Here is a 24,143-nt window from a genome sequence, read left to right as displayed (position 1 = left end):
TCCTTCTTTCTGTTCATCTTGGGCTTTGTTTTTTCTTCTTCTAGGTTCTTTAGGGATAAGGTTAGATTATTTGAGCTTTTTATTTATTTATTTTTTTAGGTAGGCCTATATTGCTATATATTTTCCTCTAGAACTGCTTTTGCTACTTCCCAAAGATTTTGGACCATTGCATTTTCATTTTTATTTGTCTTTATGTACTTTTTAATTTCTTTTTTGATTGCTTAACTGGTCCATTGCTTGTTTAGTATTATTTGTTTAGCCTCCAGGTGTTTGTGTTTTTTCCAGTTTTTTTTTTCTTGTGACTGATTTTTAGTTTTATACAATTGGAGTCAGAAAAGATATATGGTAGATTTCAGTTTTCTTAAATTAAGGCTCGCTTTGTGGCCTAACATGTGATCTATTCTGGAGAATGTTCATGTGCACTTGAAAAGGATGTGTATCTTGTTTTTTTTTTTTTAATAGTTTATTGTCAAATTGGTTTCCATATAACACTCAGTGCTCTTCCCCACAAGTGCTTTCTTCCATCACCACTACCTCTTCCCGCCCCCCATCCCCCCACCGCTTCAACCCTTGGCTAGTTTTCAGCCTTCAGTAGTCTCTCAGGTTTTGTGTCCCTCTCTCTCCCCCCCAACTCTCTTTCCCCCTTCCCTTCTCCCTTCCCCTCCCCCTGGTCCTCCATTAGGTTTCTCCTGTTCTCCTGTTAGACCTATGAGTGCAAACATATGGTATCTGTCCTTCTCTGCCTGACTTATTTCACTTAGCATGACACCCTCGAGGTCCATCCACTTTCCTACAAATGGCCATATTTCATTCTTTCTCATTGCCCTGCAGTACTCCATTGTGTATATATACCACATCTTCTTGATCCATTCATCAGGTGATGGACAATTAGGCTCTTTCCATGATTTGGCTATTGTTGACATTGCTGCTGTGAACATTGGGGTACATGTGCCCCTATGCATCAGCACTTCTGTATCCCTTGGGTAAATCCCTAGCAGTGCTATTGCTGGGTCATTGGGGAGTTCTACTGATAGTTTTTTGAGGAACCTCCACACTGTTTTCCAGAGTGGCTTCACCAGTTTACATTCCCACCAACAGTGTAGGAGGGTGACCGTCTCTCCACACCCTCGCCAGCATCTATAGTCTTGAGTTTTTTGATGTAATGTTCTATATGTTTGTTAGGTCCATCTGGTCCAATGTGTCATTCAAAGACAGTATTCAAGGAGACTGTTAATTTTCTTCCTGGATGATCTATCCATTGAGGTAAGTGGTGTATTAAAGTCCCTATTATTATTGTATTGCCATCAATTGCTCCATTGTTGGGTGAATGGATATTTATAGTTGTTACCTCCTCTTTTTTAATTAATCCCTTTCTCATTATGTAATTCCCTTCTTTGTCTCTTTTTATAGCCTTTTTTTAAGTATATTTTGCCATTTTTTCCCTACTTCCATTTACATGGTATGTGTTTTTTCCATTCCATCTTTAGTCTGTATGTACCTTTGGGGGTGAATTTAGTCTCTTGTAGGCAGCAGATAGAGAGGTCTTCTTTTTTCTTTAATCCATTCTGCTACCTTGTCTCTATTGATTTAAGCATTTAGTCCATTTATATTTTGTCGTAACCGTGGGCCGGGGCGGCCCCCCCCCCCCCCCCCCCCCCCCAGCTGGGCAGACGGAGAATCGGTGAATCGGTGAATCGTAGCGGGTCCTTCTCCTGAGGGAGGGAGAGGAGGAAAAGGGGGCAGGAGAGGGAGACACAGAGACACAGATAAAGACAGAACTCACGGTTTTCCGATCAGACAAAAGAGAGAGCTTTATTCAGAAAACTGTCTTTTATATAGGTTTCAAGGTGGGAAAACAAAGCAGCTGACCAAGGTCAGTTACCAGGTAAACAGAGTCAAATGAATATCAAAAGAAACGCCCAGATTTGCCTCAGCAATGCTGGGAAGGGGGGAATTAGCACTGAATAAGCCAAAATACGGTTTTGATCTTTTGTGCACCTTGGCCACTCAGGTCTGGCCCAGCATGACAGAAGCCAAAGTTATTTTGACCAGGAAATGGCAGTCTCCAGCCTCTAGAATGCAAATCTTGTTTGCTGGTTCACTCTCTGGAGAGTGATAATCCTTGTCTGAGGCAGACAGAAAACTTGGCGGCCCCGACAATATTTAAAGTAATTTTGAGAGGTATATAGTTATTGCCATTTTGTTATTTGTTTTCTGCTTGTTTTATAGTTCTTTTCATTTCTTCGTTTCTTGCTCTTTGTGATTTGTGAGTTTCTGTCATGCTATGTTTGGATTTATTTCTTTTTATTTATTTATTTTTTTGTGTATCTATTTCAGGTTTTGGGTTTTTAGTTACCAGGAGATTTATCTATAACACTCTAAGAGTAAATAGCTGTATTATTTTTATGATCATTTAAGTTTAAACACATTCTAAAAAAAAAGAAAAAGAAAAAACATTTATTTAATTAGTTATAACTTTTTTCTTTTTCTTTTTCTCTTCTTTTTTTGCTCCCTCCCCCATGTTTATGTATATACTATCATATTTTACATCTTTTTATTTGTCATTTTCTTATGTCTAATTATGGCCATTTCTTTTCCACTTAAAGAAGTCCCTTTAACATTTCTTGTAAAGCTGATTTAGTGGTGATAAATTCCTTTATCTTTTGTTTGTCTGGGAAACTCTTTATCTTTCCGTCAATCTGAATAATAGCCTTGCTGAGTAGAATATTCTTGGTTGTATGTTTTTTCCTTTCAGGACTTTGAACATCTCATGCCACACCTTCTGGTCCACAAAGTTTCTGCTGAAAATTGCTGATTGCCTTATAGTTTTCCCCCTGTGGGTAACTTTTGCTTCTCTCTTGCTGCTTTTAAAGTTCTCTTTTTATCTTTAACTTTTGGCATTTTAATAATTCTGTATATTGGTGTGGACCTCCTTGAATTCATCTAGTTTGGAACTCTCTGTGCTTCTTGGACCTGAATGTCTATCTCCTTCCCTATTATTTCTTTAAATAAGTTTTCTGATCCCCATCTGTATTCTTCTAAGACCCCTATAATTCAGATATTTGGTGCTTAATGTTGTCTAAGAGATCCCTTAATCTATCCTCATTTAAAAAATTCTTTTCTCCTTTTGGTGTTCAGCTTTGATGCTTTACATTATGTGGTCTTCCAGATTGGTGATCTGGTCTTCTGCATCTATTCTACTGTTGCTTCCTCTAGTGTGTTTTTGATTTTTGTTATTGTGTTCTTTAATTGTTTTTTTTAAAGTTTATTTATTTGTTTTGAGAGAGACAGTGTGAGCAGGAAAGGGGCAGGGAGAGGGGAGAGAGAGAGAGTCCCAAGCAGACTCTGTACTTCCAGTACAAAGCCAGACATGGAGGCTCAAACTCACAAAACTGTGAGATCATGACCTGAGCTGAAACCAGAAGTCAAATGCTTAACAACTGAGCCACCCAGGCACCCCACTGATTGGTTCTTTTTTATGTTTTCTGTCTTTTAAATGAAGGGCTCATTGAGTTCTTCCTCTCTTCTCTCTAGCCTGGTGAGTATCTTTATGATCATTACTTTAAATTCATTATGAGGCATATTGCTTATCTATTTCATTTAGTTCTTTTTCTGAGGTATTTTCATTTCTTGGGAACCTATTCCTCTGTGTCCTCATTTTGCTTTACTTTCTGTTTTTGTATGGATTAGGCAGAACAGTTGCTTCTCCTAAACCTGAAGGAATGGTCTTGGGTATGGTCATCCTCTATGTAGACTATATGGTTGGTGACTTTTTGCTGGCTGCCTGGAGCTGTGACTGATATGAACTGGGAGTCTTGAGGCTTTCCATGTAGCTGGTATCCTATTAGGACAGCTAAAGCTGAAATGGATACAGGCTGGTATATCCTGGGGTTCTATGCACTGAGGGTACTCTAGCAGTACAGCTAATATGAATATGCACTAAAGGTACCCTGGCAAGACAGATAAAGCAGAAATTGGTGCAGACTCAGGTGTCCTTGGGCACTCTGTGCAAGGAGTTCCTTCGTGGGGAAGCTGGAGGTGATGTGATGTATAGGCCAAGAGGACCGTGAGCCTTCTGTGCAGAGGGTGTCCAGACAGGATAGCTGAAACTAAAGTAGATACATGCCAGTATAACCTGGGGCACTGTACAAAGAGGCCATCTTGGCAGACTAGCTGAAGTTGAAGTGTATATAAATCAGGGTATTTCAGGACTCTCTACACAGAGGGTGCCCTGAAGGGGCAGCTGGCACAGAAGTGGGGTTCAGGGTAAGAGGTCTTGAGATGCTTTAGGCAGGGTGCTCCCTGGCAAGATAGCTAAAACTAAATGGGCATGGACTGGTGTGGTCCTTGGGATCTCTGCACAAAATGTGCCCTGCAGGATAGCTGAGGCTGAAGTGATTATAAGCCAGGTTGTCCTGGGGCTCTCCACACAGAGCACATCCTGGTGGGACAGCTGAAGCTGAATGGGCTGCAGTCTAGGGTGTCTAAGTATTCATTGCAGGTGGAACCTAGCCAGTGCTGGGGAGAGTGTTCTGGGGTGCTCCACACAGGTGGTGCCCTGATGCTGTGTCTGAAACTGATGCAGTACACAGTTCTTTGATTCTTGGGGTGCTCCACACAGGGGGCACTCTGTCAGGGTGGATAGATCTGAAGCAGATGTCAAACCACGAGTTTCTGGAGTGCTCTGCACTGCAGGTGCCCTAGCAAGCCACCTGAAAGCCAAAGTAGTGTGTGCCTAGAGTGTTCTGGGGGTGCTTTGCCACTATGTTACCTTGGCATGGAGGCTGGGGGGGGTAGTGAGCAGTGACCAGTGGTGTCCTGGTGTGTATCACTCTCTGGTCATCTTGATGGGGTAGCTGCCGCTGGTGTGGGCTAGGGACACAGGGCTCACTGAGTCAGCAGGCCAGTTAGAACTTTCAAGATGGAGGGCGAGTGTAGACCATGCACGTCAGCCCTGCCATCCTGAGAGTGTTCCAGCAGCTCCCCTTATTGTTTGGTGTGGTTCTTGGGATCTTTTACATGAGTTGCTCTTTTAAACTGTGGCTTTTTGATGAAAAAAAAAAGCCTAAAAGAAGAAAAAAAGTAAAGAGAAAAAAGAGAGTAGAGGAAAGAAAAAAGGAAGGAAGAAAGAAGAGGGGGGAAAATCCAAGGCTTATTTTCTGTGTTCCAGAGCAACTGGAGCTGGTGTGAGCTTGGGAACCTGGGACCTGCTAAGGCTGCAAGCTGATTATTGACACCCAACCCTGCTCCCATCTGCTTTTAAAGTATAGAGGAAACAGAAACCATGTCATTCTTCAACCTTTCTGGCACAGAAAGCATTCCTATAGTACACTGGCCCTTTTAAACTACATCTTTCTGTGCCTCAGTGCAACCACAGCTGGCGTGGGCTTGTGGACCAGAGTTTGCTGAGGCATCAAGCCACTCATGATGTCCAAACCCTGTTCTAGTCTGGGCTTTTAAGGTAAAGGAGGAATGTAAACTGGGTTCTCCAGTCCTTCTGACCTGGAGAGGGTTCTGCTGCTCCTCCTATTGCCCCTGCTGTTTGGTGGGATTCTAGTGTGGTCCCTTTTATGTTCTAGTTGCTCTTTAAACTGTGGCCCTTTGGGGCGCCTGGGTGGCTCAGTCGGTTGAGCGTTTGACTTTGGCTTGGGTCATGATCTCATAGTTCGTGGGTTTGAGCCCCTTCTCCGGCTCTGCTGACAGCTCAGAGCCTGGAGCCTGCTTCCAATTCTGTGTGTCCCTCTCTGCCCCTACCCTGCTCATGATCTGTCTCTCTCTGTCTCTCAAAAATAAATGTTAAAAAAAACTGGCTTTTTTTCTGCACCCAAGGACAGAAGAATCTATTTCTGGTCCCTCAGTGTTGTCCTTCCCCATTGTAGATTGCAGCATTGAGGGGTGGGAGTTCCCTTTGTTACCATGTCTTTGTCTCACTTGCTGTTCTCTTCTGCCCATTCTCTCTGTCTTTGGTTGTGCAGAAGTTGATCAGTCAGCCTTAAGTGCTTATTCAGAAATTGTTCTATATATGGGTATAATTTGGTGTGCTCCAGGGAGGGGGTGAGTTCAGAGTCTTTCCACATTGCCATCTTCGACCAGATGTATGTTTGAAACTAATATAACAGTGTATGTTAGTTATACTTTAATAATAGTAAAACCTTTGGGCACCTGGCTCAGTTGGTGGAGCATGAAACTCTTGAACTTGGGGTTATGAGTTAAGTCCCACGTTGCGTGTGGAGATTACTTAAAAATAAAATCTTAAAAATTTCTTTTCCTAATTCCATATATTAAAAAATGAAGGCCCTTCATTTAGCACATAGTTATTAACCACTGAATTTCTTAATTGAAACAGTTCTACAGTTAGTTATTGAGGGCCAACTCTGTGCCAAGCATTGACCTAGTAAAGGAAAATCGGACAGGATTAATAATCCTGTAATTGGTTGATTCTTTCTAAGTATTTACTGTGTGATTGACAGGTATATATCCCCTTAACTTGCAATTTTTAAAGGTAATGTATTTGAGAATAAAGTAAATATAAAACAAGTCTTTTGCCAGGAGGGCATCTTTTCTGGTGCAGGAGTTACCTTCTGAAACCTAAGACACTTCAGTCTACAGGTGGGCCACAAGAATTCCCTTAAGAAGCCTATGTAGACATTGCTGCTATGAGCCCCAATGTACCCCAATGTTCATAGCAGCAATGTCAGCAATAGCCAAATCATGGAAAGAGCCTAAATGTCCATCACCTGATGAGTGGATCAAGAAGATGTGGTATATATTCATGATGGAGTACTACATGGCAATGAGAAAGAATGACATATGGCCATTTGTAGGAAAGTGGATGGACCTTGAGGGTGTCATGCTAAGTGAAATAAGCCAGGCAGAGAAGGACAGAAACCATATGTTTGCACTCATAGGTCTAACAGGAGAACAGGAGAAACCTAATGGAGGACCAGGGGGAGGGAAAGAGAGAAACAGAGTTGGGGAGAGAGAGGGATGCAAAACTTGAGAGACTATTGAATGCTGAAAATGAACTGAGGGTTGAAAGGAAAGGGGGAGGAGAGAAAAGAGGTGGAGGTGATGGAGGAGGGCACTTGTGGGGAAGAGCACTGGGTGTTGTATGGAAATCAATTTGACAATAAAATATTAAAAAAAAATAAACATAAAAAACCCCAAAAACAAATAAAAAAAGAAGCCTATGTAGACTTTTAGCTTTGCTCAAACTATGAAGATAACTTTATGTGAGAAAAAATTGCCCTGTATATAAGATTGTGAGAGAATGTTTAAAACTAGTTAAGGACATATTTATGTGTCCTTTCATTATTTTTTTACTGTGTCAAAATATGTGTAACATAAAAATTATTATTTTAACCATATTCAGGTGTACAGTTCAGTAGCATTAAGTGCATTGATATTGTTGCCCATCCATAATCATTAGGATCATCCTCCATGTCTGGAACTTTTTCATCTTTCCAAATACATTTCAGATTCATTAAATAGAAATTTCCATTTTTCCCTCCCTCTAATCTCTGGCAATCATTATGCTGTTTTTGTCTTTATGACTTTGGTTATCCCAGTGCTATAGACTGAAGTTTTTGTCTCTCCAAAATTCATATATTGAGACCTAATCCCCATTGTGATGCTATTTAGAAGTGGGGGCTTTGGGAGGTGAATTAGATCAAGAAAGTGGAACCTTCATGAATGGGATTGGTGCCCTTATAAAAGAGACCCCAGAGAAGGAGCCCTGGGAGGAAATGATAAAAAGACAGTTGTCTGTGAACCAGGAAGTGGGACCTCACCAGTTGCCAGATTTGCTAGTGCCTTGATCTTGGACTGTCTAGGCTCCAGAGCTGTGAAAAATAAATATTTGTTGTTTATAAGTGACCTAGTCTGTGGTATTTTGTTACAGTAGCCTGAATGGACTAAGGTAACTAGGTACTTCATATAAATGGGATCATTCAATATTTGTCTCTGTGACTGGTTTATTTCACTTAGCAAATGTCTTCAAGGTTCATTCATGTTTAGCATGTGTCAGGATTTCCTTTCTTTTTAGAGTCAGATAACATTTCATTGTATGTATATACATTTTATTTATTCATTCATTTATTGATGGGATAGACATTTAGTTGCTTCCACCTTTTTACTATTGTGAATAATGTTGCTATGAACATAGGTGTTCAAATATCTGTTTGAATGCCTGCTTTCTGTTCTTTTGGGTAAATACCCAGAAGTGGAATTGCTGGATCATATGGTAATTCTGTGTTTAATTTTTTGAGAAACCGCCATACCATTTTTCACAATGGCTGTATCATTTTACATTCCCATTACCAATACACAAGCATTCTAATTTCTCCTTGCCAACACTTGTTACTATTATTTTTTAATTTTAATTTTTTGTTATTTTTGATAATAGCTATTTTAATGAGTGTGCAGTAGTATCTATTTGTGGTTTTGATTTTCCTAATGGCATTGAACATCTTTTTGTGTGCTTATTGGCCATTTGTATATTTCTTTTGGAGACACATATATTCAAAATTTATGTTCAGTTTTAAATTTAGGTTGTTTCATTTTTTTGTTGTTGAGTAGTAGAAGTTTTTTACTTATTCTAGATATGAATCTCTTATAAGATATGATTTGAATATATTTTCTTGCATCCTGTGGGTTGCCTTTTCATTTGCACATCTTTCAAGTATATTTAATACAGCTGAGATGCTGTATTATTTACATGGAAGTATTCAACATTAATAGAGACAAAGAGGCAGGAGAAAAGAAGATTTTGCCTTGCAAGTTCTCATAATCAAGTTGGGGGTGGAAATAATTCACTTGATTTCTCATCTAATCCAAGTATTTGTGGGTACTGCATGGATGACCTATTAGGAAGATGAGACCTAATTTACTTTACTACATTGAATATGTTTTCCTGGATGTCTTGCAAGTATGTCATAATCTTGTTCTGGCCAGTCCATATATTTTTTAAAAAATGTGTGAATTTTATTTTACCAAAAAGTATAAAGATTCACCTTTTCATCAAATTCTGACTGAATTTATTTTCTTTAAAAAATCACTGAACTTTAACTTTCAAGGTCATTTTTGTACCAAGATGATGCTTAGATAATACAGAATAAATAAAAGGAAATAATTTTCAGTTTGCTTTGTCACTGTCATATTCTAAAAGTTTGATTGAATGTGAAACATTATTCATACATGATATTTAGTATTTCAGCAAGGAGGTTAGTATAAATTTCCTACAACTTCAAGTGATCGCTTTTAATATTCTAGAGATATTTTGATAGAGTAAATATTTCACTATTTTAAAAGCTGGCAAGAGCTGTTGATCATAAAGAAAACAACATATGTAACTCCATTCTAAAGCTAGACTTAATTTTTAATCTTATCTTTAATTTATTTTATTCACTGAACATTCATTCTGCTCATCCATTTAATAATTGATTTTGGATAGCATTATTCTTCCAAAGAGACCAAAACAAAGCAGATAAGTCAGAGTTTTCGAATGCATAAGTGCTTTCCTATGAATATATTAGATGTTCAGAATCTATATAAATACTTTCTATAAGACTGCTTATTATTCATAGATATAAAAATGATGACTAACAGTTATGTGTTTTTTATAGTTTATAAAGTACTTTTACATATATTATCTCATTTTATCCTCATAGAAGATTTGTCAAATAGGTGTTATTGTCAGCATTTCTACATTATAAGTGAGGAAATAAAGGCAGGGGGAATTTAAACACCTTGCTCAAGGTTACTGGACAAGAGCTTGGCTCTAGCCCAAGCCTGCTAAATACAGATTGTGTTCCCTTTCCATCAGTTGCCACATCTTCTCTCATCTCTTTTGGTACATGAGTTTGCTTTTCTTTAAAGTTTTCAGGAGCCACTACTGAAATCACTTCTGAGAGCCTTCAGTGATGTCTCATATGAAGAAGTTGACCCATGTTATTCATAGAAGAAATTTGGTTCTTATTGTAGAAGGAATGAAATCTTAATTCACCAGCTGAATTACTTAATTTCTAGTTCATAGTCACACACTGCCTAATGTTTTCTAATGGGTAAAATTCAATCAATCAGGATAATATATTCCTTTGTTTTCTCAGTCATTTCAAGATTTTTCTTCCACCATCATCCTTCTTAACGAAACCTGCTTCTAATTCCCAGAGACTTCCCACAGACTTTGCAGAGTTAGGGTATCTAGGGCAAGTGAGAGAAGCATTAGATATATGTCCAGGTTGGCATCGGCTAAACAGTACATTGGCCCATCTGATCCCTGAGTTTCATCTCTTTCTGCCAGCATCTGCTGAAATGTCTGAGTTCCCAACTGGCCTCTGGTAATCAGCCTCCTTTGGCTTCTCCTGTGATGTTCTTCCTGGTCTTAAAAAAAAGCTCTTCACATCTGCTTGCCTTCAGCGCTGTATCTTCCTGGCTCTTGGCCATAATGGGCAAAGGTCTTCTCCTTAGATCTTGCTTAAAGGCTGTGAACCCCTGTGTACTTTCTGTAGACACGGCTGTGAAACTGTTCACCAGTTCTGCAATGCAAGGGAGCTTCTCTGCAAGGCTTGCCCATTTCTAAGCTGTGTTTGGAAAAAGTATTGCCTTACCTATTATTTCCTCTACTCTTTCCACTATAGGCCGTGTCTGGGGTGGGGTGGGCAGTGTTTCCAAGGAACACTCACCATTAGCCATATATCTTGCATCCCTAAGGCTCTCTATTCCATTCTCCATTCCAAGGATTTATTTTTTCATATATGATTTCCTTGGATGTTTAACTCTATTTATTTATTTATTTTTAGTGTTTATTTAATTTTGAGAGAGAGAGAGAGTATGATCTGGGGAGGGTCAGAGAGAGAATGGAAAACAGAGAAGCTAAGCAGGCTCTGAGCTGTCAGTGCGAAGCCTGAGGTAGGGCTTGAACCTACAAACTGTGAGACCATGACCTGAGCTGAAGTTCACTGAGCTACCAAGGCACTCCTTTTTACCTCAGTTTAATTGTTACTTAAGTATTAATTATCCACTACTGATTTACTAAATTACTTAATGAATACTTTTCTTTTATTCTCATGACCTCTTCCTTCTTTCTCCTTACATATGGACAACCATTTTACCCTATTTAATGTGTAAGGTTTTGTATGTCTATCTTCTTAAATATGCATAATGTTTTAAGTGCATTCATTTAATTTACATGAATTAACGTTATATAATAGTACATAGTAATAACAATAGCATTACAACCAGTATTATTAAAATATTACCCTTATCTGTTTTGTCCTCATAGTAGGCAGGTACTGATGGTGGATTGGCACAGAAAGCACACTGTTTCATTTGTGTGTGTGTGTGAATATTGGAAATATTTTCACTTATTTGGATAATGTATTCATTTTTAAATAGATGTTGAGGCCTTCACATTAGCTGGACAATGGTGGAAAAACAAATGCAGCCAACTTTCAACAGCTTCCAGTCTCGAGGGCTTCATTGCAAGTGAGTGTCCTGTTGAACCTTTGTGAGGAAAGCTGCATGGCCTGTCTTTGATCTCATTTCCAGAGGTGAGAGAGAAGCCAGGAAAGCGGTGATTAGTTAGGCTGAGATGCAATGTCTGCAGCCCCTCTCACTGCAGAGCCCTGGTGAGTGGGTTGGTGTCAGAGCTGCTGCTACTGCCAGGTAAGGAAACCAACTAGTCCTGGAACGACTTAGTCCTGGCTTACATGAAAGAAAAGTATTCCAGGAATCAGCAAGAAATCTACAAAGGCATATTGTAGATAAAATTTTCACTACACTCAAGCTTTATAAATGCTAACCCTGAACTTGAAATCCATGTGCTTCTAGGGTTGAATGTATTCTTTTTCTGCTGCTCTGAATGACACTCCAAGGGCAAAAGTGAGTGTGGGGTTATTTAAGTGTTATGATGATTAACCATTTTAGCTTCATTTTCTGGCTGCCAGTACAGTGGGGATCAACATATGGCTTTTCTGTCTCTGTTAACGTTAACCTTCAGCACAAGGATGGCCAGGCCAGAGAGTCAGAGAGGACAAATTCCTGTAAAATCCAAACATGTACATATGCACAGCCTAATAAGACAGAGGCTTGGGATTGGAAGAGGGTCCGTATGGGGTGAGGGTGATGAAGAGGTGGTGAAGAGAGGCAAGAATTGCTATCATTTCATCTGAAGTCAATCTGGCTTCAGCTCTCTGGTCTCGGAAGGGATTCTTTTTCATTATTTCTTATCCTTGCTTGGGTACTACCATGCCACCTGACTCTCTGTGCCCCTCCCAGAATTTTATGTACCTGCATTCAGGAAGCATTTATAAACACATGTAGACCATGTCTTATAAAATATCATAGTATTCTTTTTCTCCTTCTAGGAGGTTTTACATTGTTATCATAGGAAATGAGGATGCAGAGATCTTGGTCTATGGTGATTTGATTTGCATAAAACTCCATCACTTAGACATTTCTGAGATATTATGCTCTGGTAAAAAAGAGTAGTCTCTATTTGGGAGTGCAGGGTGGTTCCTGTAATATGTTTCTAGATTTCTTGAGAAATCCAATTGCGAGGCCATCTGGTTCAGGGGTTTATGTCCTTGTCTTGAGATAATTGCATTATCTATACATCAGCAGCGATATCCTCCTTGGCTAACTGAGTCATCTCACAATTTCTGAAAATATTTTGATTTGATCTTTACTTTCAATTAAAGGAATGGAGCAATGTAACCCTATCAAAGAATGTTCACAAACGAGATTGAATATAGTATTTTTCTTGCTTAACTTTTTAAGTGGAGCTAAGGTGGATTTCTTTTGTTTTTGTTGTTCCTTCCCTTACCCAATTGTATCCTGCAGAAAATTTTACTAGGGCATAGCAGAAATGCAAACTGGCAAATATTGACCATAGGTAAAATGATTAATAAAAAAAAATATATAGACGAGTGTGGTGATAGGGAAAGGCTAGAAGAATGTAAGGCTTTGCAATTCAGGCATTTAGTGAACTGTGACTAAAAGAAAAGAGACAAATGTATGTATGTATGCTGAGATGACAGAGTGAATCAGAGTGGACAGACCTGGATAAAGGAGAAGAAATGCGGAGGGTTAGGTGAAAAAGTAAAAGACAAGAAGCAGAGTGAAAATTAGGAGAGGTTAATATTAGGAGAGAAGCTTGAGACTAAAACATAAGGGAAAAATACCCTACAATGATTATAATGAAAATTTCAGTTCAGTGTTTGTGATTAAAAACATTAACTTAACAAAAAGGGATGAAAAAGGAATGAGCTCAAGAACGAAATCAACTAGAGGAGAATAAGTCACCATAGTGATAGTCTAGTTATTTACTTTTTATGGAAACACTGCTGTGGGCCTGGTTGATGTGAAAACTAGTGACCTAGAGTCTAATGCCATTGTATCCAATTAGCCGTTTTTTAGTCATCTTAAAGAAAACCTGAAGTGCAAATGAACATGATCCGGAATAGCCTGGGACTATGAACTGAATGGGAAACTGAATGAGAAACCTGACCTGTTGAAATCAGGTACCTCATCTGTTTTTCTTAAGAGGTTTCAAATTTGGCACGACAAATGTGAGTGTTGTCTGGGTAAGTTGTTTTGATAATGGTTTTGATTCTGTTCTCCCACAGTTTCAGAGAGTTTTACTTCTCACTCCTCCTCTGCTATCCTTCAGTGTGACTTTTAGGTTTTGCAAATGTTATCCATAAATATAAGAGGTTTAGTACTTCCTTTTCTAGGATTTTATGTACTGACAAACTAGCACATCCAGGTGAGCACATTATGTCTAACTTTGCAGCATTACCTGTAATCGCAAAAGAAACATGTAAATGTCCATCCATCTGAGTAAAAGGGTAATATTGAGAAAACTATTACTGTGTTTTTCCTCTTTCTTCTTTTTGAGCCCATGAGTATCTGCAGTTAGTCTGAGAAGCATATCATCCTGGGAAGGGAGAATAATCAGTTTCTGACAGCAAAGTAGGATCATACAGCAAGGTGATGGTCTGGCAATCCAGGCAATTTTCTTAAGAGAGGATTTTGCAAATATCACTATTTCTCTCCTTTGTCAAAGGAAGCAACCAGAGATGATCCACCTGCCTATGACAGCAAAGTGATAGGGCTTTCCTCCATATCTTTAATGGTAGAGGGAGCAAGGGAAATCAGAGAAAAAAGCCTGACCGTATTCTACCCTGGTGTATTTAGGGAAGAAGAGAGAAGGAAGTCAGTGGAATACAAGACATGCATCCCAGTGTTGCCCCTTCCTGATTTTTGCAGCTGGGGAGTGGAGCATTCTATAAAGAAGTTTAACACTGAGGTGAAAGGAAAGGTAGGACCTAAGAGATTTCCTGTGGGCCATGCCCTCACGCACCTGGGTGAGGCTACATCACTTTGATAGCACGTCTTCAAATACTACATGGTTCCAGCAAACAGGGCAAAAAGAACTGAAGTTTTGCTTTTATTTTTTCTTTTTAAAGAATGCCTTAGTGAAAGTAAACAGAGCTTGATGCTTTGATTCTTATCTAAAAGCATTGTGCTCTGTGGCCAGTGAAGCTGAACTTGGGTAACTGACCACTGTTGTGAGATTTCAGAAAGGAACAGCAACCCTCCAATCCTTATTAATGATTGCCAAGCCTCTTTACCTGTAATTAAAAGGATTATCAAAGAGATGTGGATAAAGTGCCGAGTGGGATGGGGCGTACAATAGCGATTTCCAAACGTTTGGACTATTAATCCCTTTTCTCAGCTTCCTCAGTTTGAACCGAGGACAGCTGCCTGTAGCCAGGACGCCCCCTACCCCGGCCGCAGCAGGCTGCTCTGACACTCCTTTGTGTCAGGGGAATGAAGATAAGTCACCACTTAGAACATTCTGGCTATTTAGAGCATCACCATTCTGAGTAACTAAAAGGTTCACACTTAGAAATAAATGGTGGTTTATCTTTATTTTTTTCTGCTGTGGGATGGTCCCGGCACACAGGCCCAACGGCAGCTGCTCTCCAAATGCCTGCACCCAGGAGTCTCTAGAGCTGGGCTCAGTGCCCAAAAAAGTACAAGCATGAAAAATGAAAATACACACTGAAGAAAGTTGGGCAGAAAACAACCCTGGCTTGGAATTAATGAGCCCCAGAAAATCCCTTTACTAACAGGAAATGTTCATGTCTACTGTGTCTAGAGGTCGATTTTGTTTTAAAATAAAACTCTGATTCATTTTAAGAAGGGCTTAGAGATATGTATAATATGCATGATATTTTTGAGTCTGGTGGAAAATTCTGGTTTCTTACTCTCTTTTTCTTATTTTTAATCAAATTCTGGAAATAGAGGAAGAGCACTTATCTCTTCTCTCATCCTGAGTTAAAACAGAAATATACTATATATAGCATTATATAGTATGTTATTACTTTAATATATATACATATATATTAATGTGAGAACTTCATTGACAAATCAACTGAGACTCTATTTGCGGATTTCCCATTATCTAGTTTTATGACCTGGAGCAAGCCACTTAATCTCTGTGGGCTTCAGTTGCCTCACCTGAGAAATGGGCATGGGTTTTAATGAACTTACTACAAGATGCCTTTTAGCCCTAAGAACCTTGGAATCCATGCACTTCCCCACTTCCCCACTTCCCCACTTCCCCTTTCTATGGGCTTGTCCACCCTCTGAGGTGCCTTCTCATCTTTCCAGACATGCCTTAGGCTTGGAGCCTGCACAGACCCCTGCCCTTCCCACCTCCATAGTTTTTTTTCTGTTCTCTATGCTCTCCCTTCCCACCTGATCTCAGTTGGCTGTAGAAGTCAGAAAGTACCTGAGTGTGGATGACTCCTTATAGTATTAGTACTTAAGTATTTCATTTTCCTTCATTGCAGTTTTTGCCATGTTCACCATCTGCAATCCTGTTTTGGTGACTGTGTACTTGATTGCTGCCTAGCTCCCTCATAAATAGGAAGCCTCATGCAGGCAGACAGCATGTGTCTTTGGCTTGCCCTGGCCATGTATCCCTAGTGCCCAGCACAGTGTCTAGTACACAGTTGTGGTTCAGTATATATTTGTTTGAATTAAATGAATGGGTCCTGTTCAGGCAGCGCATCTTAAATTGCATTTAGCAGGCAGGTCAAGGTGGACCCTATTGAAATCCTTGCTTGTCTAAGTAGGTTCATCCTGAGCTCCTATCTAAAGTAGCCACCAGCTTCCTCCCTCCCACCCACCCTCATCTGCCCATGCTTGGGCTTTCTTCATTCTTTTATCCCACCTTATTTCATTTCTAGCACTTAATACTACCTGAATTTATTTATTCCAGCTTTATTATCTCTCTCTGCTACTATAATATAAGATTTGTGAGGGCCAGCACCATCTTCACCTCATTCAAGGTTGTATCTTCAGCACCTGGTGTAGTGCCAGCACATAGCAGGCTTTTAATAAATGTTTGTTGGCTAAATGAATGAAAAATGACTTATTGTCTATAGTTTATTCAAATGACATGGGCTCCCTCTAGTTCGATATCAACTAGAAACCTCTGCCTGGCCATGTCCCAGTGTATTGTTCTTCCCGCTGTCAAGTGCACGTTGGCTTGTCATATTTTTGCCATGTCTCCTGCAAGGCCCAGAGCAGAAGCCATGTTCTTCAATGAGTTTAGAATAGACCATTTTCTCCTTAACTTGCTATTCCCTCTTTGCCTGTATTTAAAAATTTTCAGAATTGTGAAAAGAAAGAGAACAAGAGACTTGAACAGAGTATACTAACTCCTCAATCTATGATCATGTTTCCTTCACTAGGCAGGCAGGCATGCGTGGCCCCATGCCTCTCTGGTAAATGAGAAACATCTGCCCTAACTAAGCCTGATGTCTTGCAAAACACTCAAGGCTCCTGGTGGCTTCAGGCATAGTACCCAGGGTACCCTGCCTGCTGTTGCTGCTGCCTATTTGATGGTTGCTTTTTTCTTTCTCTGTGCCTTTGGGTGTATGTTTTTTGTTGTTATCTACAGAACCTCTGAGGTTTCTTATTGTAAAAGCCAAAAGAGGAACTGGAATAACAGATGTTTTTGTTTTGCTGTATAGAGAATTAATGACTTCCTTTCAATAAAGGCCATTTTCATGCTGCTAAATATCTTGCTTAATTATGCTTTAAATTTGAAAGTGTGTGTGGGGGGCAGGACAGAGGTGTTAGGGTGGAGACAGGGTCAGTGGAACTTTTGAAATAATTTCTTATCTTTTTTTTTTTTTTGAGAGAGAGAGAGCAAGCGTGTGTGGGGGAGAGGGGCAAAGGGAGAGAGAAAGAGAATCTTAGGCAGGCTGCATGCTCAGTGCAGAGCCCGATGTGGGGCTTGATCTCATGATTGTGAGATCATGACCTGAACTGAAATCAAGAGTTGGATGCTCAAATGACTGAGCCACTCAGGTGCCCCCATTTTAAATCATTTTTAAAGGAAAGACTTTCTGGCTTCTAAAAATATTATAAACACATTTCTTCATGCTTCTAGTAAACTCTCATGTTTGTCTGGGTAGCAGGTACAAATGAACTTGAATTTAGCCCAAAGTGATTGACCCAAGCTGTTCCCTAAAGTTTGATAAAAAGTTCTAAACATTGGGCAAATAAGAGAATAGATTAGGAAAAAGAAAATCTTTATATTGTAAACTTTTTTTCCATAATGAGTCTGATAGAATTAGGAGTCATGCACTGACTGCTCTTTTTATGTTGGCCTATAGTTCTGGCTTTCTAGGGTTAAAGGAAGCTTTCGTTTGAAAAAACATCTATTTATAAAGTATACTTAACTTCCATGAATGTTTAACTTTCTCAAAATGGGTTATTTTTCTTAACAATAAAGTGAATATTGGAAACAATTGCTCACTAATATGTGGATTTCATGAAAAAGGCATTGTTTCTGTAGACAATGTACTACTTAAAAATAAAAACTATCCTTAACCAGTTTACTCACTTGCTCTGTATTGGAATAGTACTATACAAATTATTCCTACCAAGGATGTGCTGTTTTATATGACTTCATTGTTAGCCTTCTCCTTCAGATTTCTTCTATAGCTAATTTAGCAAAACTGCATTTAAATTAGCCTCCGATGAGAGGACCTGGAGTTCACATTTTTGCTTTTAATAGACACATTAGTCTTCCTACATGGTAAGATTTCATAAATGGCTTCTTATTCTTTTCTTGGGAGATAGCTATTATATATCACTCAGTGCATTTCTGGTTTTACCTTAGGGAATTTACAGGAGTTGTCATTGCTTTGGCATCAGCTGAAACACAAGATGTTTTAAATTAGATCTTGTATTTGTGTTCAGGATTGATAGAACTCTTCATGTACATTTTAACAAGAATCCTGTAAAGGTTATGGTGGCTAAGCTAATTTGAATAACTACTTAGTTCTTTGAAGGTTGCTTTATCCTTACCCCCAGTAAGGAGACTACTGGCAGGGTTCTTTACATAGTGGTGTTGGGGCATAGAAGCTGTGGGATGCCATGAGTGGGGTAGTATCCTGCTGGGTGAGAAGCTATGATAGATTTTTAAACATTACACAGTGTAATTCATGTTCATATTAAAACTACAGATAATATAAATCAACAAAAATGAAAAAAAGATCATTCATAATCCTTCTATCCAGAAATAACTACTATTAAAATGTGTATATCCTTTTTATGCTTTTTAAAAATATTTGTCTTTTCTTTTAAACACAATAACAGGATCCTATTAGTTAGTATATATCCTTTATCTACTGCTTATTAAATAACCCTTGCTATGGGGTGCATAATACATACAGTGTTTACAAAAAGAATAATGTGGCCACTACCCTCAGTCACCAGCTTCTCAGCTGACTGGTTTGAGATGAATTGGAAGAGCACATAGAAGCCGCCCAGAGCCTTCAGAAGAGAGAGCAGCACCCCGTGAAAGGTGCCTCAGTGATGCCTGTAGTCAAGATGAAAACAAAAAATCCTGACTGTGCATGTTCAGGAGTCACAAAGCAGGACTGGGGCGTTTGCATGAAGTCTCAAACACAAAATGGGGGAATGGACATCACAGGATCTGTAACTCGTACCTATTTACTCACCTTTGGCGCGATTTAGAAAGGGTCTGAGATTTGATCCTACCTGCACGCTGACGAGTTAGCCTGCTACAGCTTCGCGGATGCTGCCTGAAGATACAAGATGCCCGGATCAGAGTCAGAGGACTTTATTGCTTGCGGCACAGAAAGAAGCAGGAGCTTAATGATCATGTCAGGTTCCCTTGTCTTATGGCCCAGAGAGGCCCAGGTGGGTGTCACCTATAAAAATCAGGCATCTCTTTTGGTTTGCACCTCATGGATGTCTCATAAAATTATACCTCAGTCCCCTTCTCTCTACACCTTCACACGCATGTTCTCTCCTAGTAGAATTTTCCCTACTTTAATAAATGTTTTTGCCCTGGTAGAGTTATCCCATAAAAAAAAAAGTATTCTTACAATGCAGTTGCTGCTTCTCAAAACAGCTGTCAGTTTTGAAGGACAGTTTTCCAAAACATCAGTGAATGCAAATAAAACTGAGCAAGTTCTTTCCCTGTTAAAAAAGAATATGCCCTGTGTCAGAATTTGGGCCTCCTGCAGAGTGTAGGGGCCTATTTCAAGCTTCACTTGGGGCAACTCAGTGATTAGGTTACTACTTAACAGGATACCAGATGATTAAGTCTCAGAGGAGACCTGGGTATTTTACATTTTAGGCTAACTGCTCCTTTTATGACTTCAGATGGCATCTAATGTGGAGAATAAACACCTTTGTAATTAGCTTAGAGGCATGGAAAAGTATTTGATGTTTGCACCTTTGTTACCAGGATTGGCTGCCAGCACAGTAAATTTTAAAACCCTGAAAGTAAAGCCTGTATATATTTAGGAAGCTCTATTAGGGCATCTAGTAATTGGGATTAATTTCTATCCTGGGTGTTAAATTAATATAATTAATATAGTATATTGTGAGTTGGTCTAAGAATATGAATTGCAGTGTTTCTTATTTCACAATGTGAATTTGTGGGTCATGTGGGTTTGGGTGGGGCTTGGGAGGTGTGATTTCAGGCCTGGGGATATCCATGAGTGTGGGAATCTTAAAAAAAAAAATTGCCATTAGGGGCACCTGGATGGCTTAGTCAATTGAGTGTCTGACTCTTGGTTTCAGCTCAGGTCATGATCTCACAGTTCGAGAGATCCAGCCCCACATAGGGCTTTGCGCTTATGGCATTGAACCTGCTTGGGATTCTCTCTCTCCCTCTCTGTCCTTTCCCCCACCTTCCTCCTTCCCTCCCTCCCTCCTTCTCTCTCTCTCTCAAAATAAATAAATAAACTTAAAAAACTGCTATTAAGCTCTAGTCATAACCTTCTTTTCTAACCTTATTGTCCATTATTTACATTGGAAGGATTAACTCAGCCAGGCTGTCTGTTCTCTGGCTACAGAGTTGGCCATTCGCACCTTCACAGCTTCATCTGTAACTTCTCCTTCTCCTCCTTTATGGAGGTAATTCTAATAGAGCCCGGTGAATTCCTGATCCTTTAGAAACCTTCCTCTATTCACATTCTCTCCTCTTAGATCTGAAAGCATCTGTTGTCTTTACTACTTTATTCACTCATTCATTCATTTCACAAATCATTTGAGTCTGTTGTATCCAAGGAACAAGACAGATGCTAGTTCTATTTACATTATGGAGTTTATTTTCTAGTGGGAAAGACAGACTCTAAAAAATTAAATATAGAATTGATTAATTATTTTTGTCATAACTCTGAAAAGGAGAAAAACTGGACATAAGAAGATTCTACTCATTTGGCATTTGTTTGATACTATCTTTAGGGAAAGACGATATTATCTCATTCCATCCCACCAGTAGCCTTATGCATGAGGCAATGGTACCATTTTTCAGAAGAGGAGCCAGGGGCTAGCCAGATAAAGGACTCTCATCTTGCTAATAAATAGTGGAAATGAAATTTGGCTATTGCTTTTCAAAGCCTATGTACCTATTTGTCATTTTGTAGGTAAGTTTCTTAACTCCCTCAACTAAAGAGTATGAAATTTGAAAGCAAGAACTTTACCTTATACCTTGCTTAACATGCTGCCTTACTAATAAGATCTCAGTGACCAACTGGCTACTTGACTGAATTAAATTATGAAATGAAATGATAGTGTCTGGAGTTTGAGGGATTTAGGGGCTAATCTAGGAAAAAGATAAGACCACAAAAGGGATTTAGGGGATGATGTAGAAAAAGACAGAATGCAAGGTTTATTGGTGCTTGGACAGGGTTGCAGGAAAGGTGAGATGAGAGGGCATCTAGAAGGGGAGAAGGAAACAGTGAATTATCTGGGAAAGAGGGCTTGAACATTGACATGATGCCCATCAGCAACACAGGTTGGAAGATCCCTGAGTCAGAGAGCTCTGTAATTCAGAGAGTAGTTGTTTGGGGCACTCTATCCAGAAGTTCCTGTCCTATCATAAGGTAACATTTATTGGGTGAGGTTTTTGTGGGGTATGCAAAGCAGACAGGCTCTGAATGCTAAAAACTTGCTAGTTTGGGCTATTTTTTAAAATAACTGAAAGTTTTAAAATTTGAGCTTGGCGTACTTGTGGGCTTTTGAGTTATTGGGTCTCAGACTGCAAGAAGAAATAAACAATCCAGTAGCCAATACAAGAGACTTAAACTGACTTATATAACATAGTAAAATGTGGTCCACATATTCTTCTGAAACTCAGATTTAGGCTAATTTGGTGGATGCTTTTGTGAGAGAAGTGACTTACTCCTGCTGTTTTTGTTGGGTAATAGCACCAGAAATTGTATTTTTATTTTTAAAATCTTTATCTATTTTTAATAAAAATTTTTTTTGGAGAGGGAGAGGGAGAGTGAGCACATGCGGGAGTGTGAGCAGGGAGGGGCAAAGGGAGAGGGAGAGAGTGAATCTTAAATAGGATCCATACCCAGCACAGAGCCCCATATGGGGTTCAATCTCATGACTGTAAGATCATGACCTGAGCTGAAATAAAGAATCGAATGCTTAACTGACTGAGCCACTCAGGCAACCCCCCAAAAATGTATTTTTATAAACATACAAACCTGAGCAATGACTTTGGCGGTTATGACCATCTGCTGGTTCCTGGACTTGCCATCTTTTATGATTACTCACTGGAGACTAAATGAAGAAGAAGTGGGGTCATTGTGGGCATTGAAGGAAGCATCTGCTCTTGAGGTGTGAGTGGGTCAGTACAGTCCTGGTAGTGGTAACTGTGGGTGGCCCCGCGGTTAAGATAGGCAGAGTACTGAACAAGGTTTGGTGGTAAAAAATTACTCTTCAGGTTGTTATCTGTTTTATTTCTTGGCTTCTGCACATTTTTCTCTATTTCAGAAGCTTGATAGGATAATGCATTTGTCTTTAAAACTATAACCTCCTACCTTTTTGAATTCTTCTTCCTCAATCTTCTTTCTAGAAGGTTAAGATATTCTTGTTATTGATGTTGCATTAAGAAATCTTCCCAATTTTTATCTCGTGTTTCTTCTGAGAGACATTAGAACTCAAGAAAAGATAATAGTGAAGCACTAATAACTTATCACTCTGTGTTGAAATAGCCCTTTAAAAAAAAAAAAAAAGCATTAACTGAGAGTTCATCATGTCAATCTTATCCCTCACTACTCTAAGAATTCCTAAGGATCTATACCTACCCCTAAAAAAAAGTTAGGTGGAAAAGTTAATTTGTATGAACTTGCTAAACTACTGATAAACAAATATTATCTCCTCATATTAAAGGCAGTAGACCATCCTATTGCTGAAAAGAAGTAAAATGCTCACCGTCTGGGGATTATTTAATTCTTTATGTCATTAGTTTTAGAATGCTCAGTAGTCTTCTGACATTTTTCTAGTATATCAAAATATTATCTATTGGGCATCATTTCATACACTATTCATTTTGGACTTAGGACCAGACTAGTAGCACCTCAGAAAAGATGTGAGGTGAGGTGGTATGGCTCAACCATGCGGCTTGAGTAAGCAAAGAGGTCTTTTCTCTCAAATTCATCATCTTTTAATCATCAATCATATTTCATTTTCTTCCTGTTCAGCCCAAACCCCTTTTCATCTGCTTTCTCCTCCTTTTTCCTCTCATTTTCATATAAACTTTCTTCCTCCTAGTTATCTTCTGTGCTGAAATTCACATACCTAATGTCAAAGTTAGTAGTTCAACTTCTAACTGGAGAGAATGGTCAGTCCTTGTCTTTTCAGTATACCAAAGTGACAGGGGTAGAGGCTACTGGGGAGGTTGGAGTAGAAGACCTCCCCCCAACACTTAGATATTTTAGGAGATATAAGGGCTCTCAAGGATGCGGGCCAGCAGCCAGGTGGAGGAATGGGCTGGGAATACTTGTCAAGGCCCTGGGCACCTGTGGACACATCCTTGGCTGAACCTTTTCAACCATTTATCATTTCACCTGAGCTCTGTGATCTGACAGCACTACACTCTCCTGAATTTTGACTTAAATTCCTATATTTGTGGATTAAAATATCTTTGAAAAGGATGAGACTGTGAGGTAGCATTGAATTCAAACATTGTTAGATACAAGAAGTTGCTTGTGATAAGACAGTCAGTGATATTGAAGGCTGGTGGAAATGGCCAAATCTCCAATTCTAGATTGGAGATTTTCAAAGCTAGTTTAGAGAGATGGTTTATGCTCCTAAACAACTATCTGCTAAACACATCTGGCTGACTTTGAAGGGAAGCTATTAGCATTACATTCAATATACTTTTAAAAATGAAATTAAAGTAGCATACCTTATTCATATTATGGCACTCTTATTTTGAGGCTGTTTTCCCATATAGAGGTTCTGAATTACTTTCAGCCACTTTCTAACAGTTATATTTAGACTCAGGAAGACATGCTAATTTTTGTAAGCTAAACCCAAGATTTTTATTTCTTCTTCACATGTAAGGTTTAGCATATGGTTTTTCCATGGAGTAGTGTTTTCCATACAATGATATTTGTACAGCTAATATCTGTGAAAGATAATTTCAAACTTTACTTTTTAACTTAGGTAGAACTTACACATAGCAAATGACACAAATCTTCTTTGTATAGCTGACAATTTATTCATATAAAAACACACATGTGACCACATCAGATTGAGTTATAGAACATTTTTGGCACCCC

General features: G+C 39.1%; 1 long non-coding RNA gene across 1 annotated transcript; it reads right to left on the bottom strand.

Moving 5' to 3' along the window:
• Nucleotides 1-19,155: 19,155 nt before the first annotated feature.
• LOC115292944 lies at nucleotides 19,156-23,823 on the bottom strand. The gene is made up of 5 exons (XR_003909252.1): nucleotides 23,768-23,823; nucleotides 22,398-22,573; nucleotides 22,062-22,137; nucleotides 19,440-19,533; nucleotides 19,156-19,262 (listed from the first exon to the last, which is right to left on the bottom strand). It is a non-coding gene; the product is annotated as an uncharacterized LOC115292944 (long non-coding RNA).
• Between the last annotated feature and the right edge of the window lie 320 nt (nucleotides 23,824-24,143).

Source organism: Suricata suricatta, chromosome 5 (assembly GCF_006229205.1).
Source record: "Suricata suricatta isolate VVHF042 chromosome 5, meerkat_22Aug2017_6uvM2_HiC, whole genome shotgun sequence".
Classification (NCBI taxonomy): domain Eukaryota; kingdom Metazoa; phylum Chordata; class Mammalia; order Carnivora; family Herpestidae; genus Suricata; species Suricata suricatta.
Note: the sequence above shows the minus strand (reverse complement) of the source record. Positions and strands in the feature narration are given on the sequence as shown.